The sequence below is a fragment of the Dromiciops gliroides genome, chromosome 1 (genome assembly GCF_019393635.1).
Source record: "Dromiciops gliroides isolate mDroGli1 chromosome 1, mDroGli1.pri, whole genome shotgun sequence".
Classification (NCBI taxonomy): domain Eukaryota; kingdom Metazoa; phylum Chordata; class Mammalia; order Microbiotheria; family Microbiotheriidae; genus Dromiciops; species Dromiciops gliroides.
In genome coordinates, this window is record NC_057861.1 from 422,137,905 (window position 1) to 422,141,201 (window position 3,297).

At 35.1% G+C, this 3,297-nt stretch overlaps 1 non-coding gene across 1 annotated transcript; it reads left to right on the top strand.

The window, feature by feature from the left end:
* Window positions 1-2,900: 2,900 nt before the first annotated feature.
* LOC122737716 lies at window positions 2,901-3,007 on the top strand. Its single transcript, XR_006354512.1, has one exon. It is a non-coding gene; the product is annotated as a U6 spliceosomal RNA (small nuclear RNA).
* Window positions 3,008-3,297: the final 290 nt, after the last annotated feature.

The window sequence follows — 3,297 nt, forward strand, 5'->3', positions numbered from 1 at the left end:
CCCTGCTGTTTCCACAGCTAGTTTTAAGGGTTTATAAGTTTTCATTGCTTCCAAGATAGTGTGACCCAAGAAGAAGTATGGTCACTGATTTCCTCGTGTGCATTTTGGTTCTTACCCAGGAAGAGCCTTTGATTCCTTGCAACTCCAAACCCTAGAACTCCTTTCTTTGCCCTAGAACTGCTATCAGGAACTAGGGCCCTTGTTCTTTCTCTGCCCAAGAACTGTGATCAAGAACCCTACTCCCTTGCAACAAAGTGCCCTTTCTACCCCAGAACTGGAGTCAGAAACTGGGAAATGGGCAGGGAATGCGCCAAATGGCACCAAGTCCTACACCCAGTGCCCACAGAGTTATCCCTTGTAATGTCTTTCTGACAAGTTGGACAATCCCTTACTGTCTTCTAGGTGGTGAGAGCTCTAAGAATGTTGCTGCTGCTGTTGCAACCATAGTCTCCAAAAAGCACAGTTTGTGTTGTTGGGGCCAGCCCCATTCCAGGATCACAGACCTCTCCTCTCACCTCCCAGATTGTTTTGGGTTAGAAAAATGTCTCACTCCAACCTTTTCTTGGCTATATCATTCCAGAATCTGATTTGATGCATTATTTTAAAGTTGTTTGGAGGAGAATGTTGATAGAGTAAGTCTGGAATGTGTCTCCTACTCCACCATTTTGCCTCCACTCAACTCGTCTATCGTCTATTTCTATAGGAATAGCCTCAAACCAAATACACACCTCTAAAGGCTTAGTGGTCATTCTTTTTCACTGACTTCTCTGTGTTCCATTCTTTACAGTACCCTGAAACTATAGGAATTCCCCTTTGCTTGTGGAGATTCTTTTTCTTCTTTGTTTTTCCTTTAAAGCAACTTTTCTGTTATTTCAGAGAGCATTTCATTCCCCTGATAAACTGAAGAGAACAGATTATATATGTGTGTGTGTGTGTGTGTGTGTGTGTAATGGGTTTTGCTTTTCTTGCCTGCTCAATGGGTGGAGAATGGAAGGATGAAGGAGGGAATTTTAAACTGAAATATAAATTAAATTTTAAATACATAAAAATTTTTTTAAAGAAATCACCTTTAATATCTATGGATAAGAATCAAATAAGAGATAGTGATGATCACAGAGGGGAAAAGGACAATTTGATTCCATAAAATTTAAATGATTTTGCATTAAAAAAACTAATACAGGTAAATTTAAACATGAAGCAGGTAATGAGGGTGTAGGAGGGAAATCTTTGCAGCAACCTTCTCTAAGATATATAAGGAATTAATAAAAATGTATAAAAACAAGACCCATTTCCCCAAATATGAGATAGAAGATATGAAAAGGTAGATTTCAAAGGATGAAATCCAAACTATTAACAGTCATGTGAAAAATGCTCAAAAATCACTAATAATCAGAGAAATGCAAATTAAAACACCTCTGACCCCTTCTATCTCACAATAATCAGATTGGCAAAGCTGATAAAAGAAAAGAAAATGCCAACACTTGGAGGTGCTTCAGGGAAAGAGTCTTACTAGTACACTGCTTATAGTTCTATGAATTAGTCCAACCATTACAGAAAGCAGTTTGAAACCATCCCAAGAGACACTAAATTGTGCATGACCTCTGAACTAGCTATACAACTACTAGGCCTATACTCCAAAGAAATAAATGAAAGAAAAAACACATATTCAAAATTACTTCTTTTTTTCTATTTTTTTGGCATTAATAAACATTTTTATTTATAGTTTGGGATTCCAATTTTTATCCCTCTTTCCCTCCATCTCCTTCCCCCTCCCTGAGGTGGCAAACAATCAGATATGGGTTATACATGTACAATTATGTAAAACATTACCATACTTGTCATTTTGTACAAGAAAATTTAATTAAAAGAAAAAAATGAAAGAAAGTAAAAAATAGCAAGCTTCAGTCTGTTCCATCAAAATCAGTTCTTTCTTTGGAGGTGGATAGTATGTTTCATCAATAATCCTTTGGGATTGTCTTGGATCATTGTATTTTTGAGAACAGTCAAGTCATTCACAGTTCTTCATCAAACAATATTGCTGTCTCTGTGTACAACGTTCTCTTAGTTCTGTTCACTTCACGATACATCATTTCATACATGTCTTTCCAGGCCTTTCTGAAGTCATCCTGCTTGTCATTTCTTATAGCACAATAATATTCCATTACTATCATATCATAGCTTGTTTAATCATTCCCCAATTGATGGGCATTCCTTTGATTTCTTAGCCACCACAAAAAGAGCTGCTATTGTACAAATAGGTCTTTTTCTCTTTTCCAAAATTATTTCTAACAGTTCTTTTTAGAAATTAGGATAGTATACATTTATTGGGAAATGGCTGAACAAATTATGGATACAAACATATTGGAATATTATTGCATCATAAGAAATGAAAAAAGAGAAGATCACAGAGGGGCCTGAAAATATTTGTATAAATGGATGAAGACTGAAATAAGCAGAACCAAGAGAGCCATTTATATGATAACATTATAAAGGAAAGATACTTTGAAAAATTTTAAGATTTTTGATGAATGCAATGACCAACCATGGCTCCAGAGGATTGTTGAGCAAGCATGCTACCTACCTCTTGACAGAGGGATCCTGGACTCAAGAATCAGAATTAGACATACATTTTTAGACATGGAAGATTTTTGGATTTGTTTTGCTTGACTATATTTGGGTTAGTACAAAGATTATATTTTCCTTTTTTTATTAGTGAAGGAGGGAACTCTTGGAGGGAAGGCAAATTAGAAATGGCCTAAAAAGAAATAAAAAGGAGTCATTGAAAAATTTTTGAAAAGTATATAAAAAGACTAAAGGAAGTTTGAAAGGAAACAGACAAACAGAACAACTTTGAAATAAACATTTTGAATTTCATATACTCTTTTTTTAATCAAATTGTGGTGCTCACTTTGGCAGTACATATACTAAAGTAGCAGGTACTTTACAGAGATTAGCATGGCTCCTGAACAAGGAAGACACACGAATTCATGAAGTGTTTCACATTCTCCCTCCCAAAAAAAGTAAGCTATCCATAATATTCATATTTTCACACAAAATAATTTTTCTGTTCTATTTTATAAAAGAAATCTTTTGGTGTTAAATTCAGAATAAAAAAAGGTTTAAGATACTTGACAATTCTTCCTGGTATCCTTATAGACAAGATGGAGAGATATAGAAGAGGTAATAATATAATTAGTTGGGTTCAGAACTGAATGAATGGTCAGACCCAAAGAGTGATCAATAACAGATCAATTTCCATCTAAGAGAGTTCTCTACTGTAGTTCCACAATGATTTCC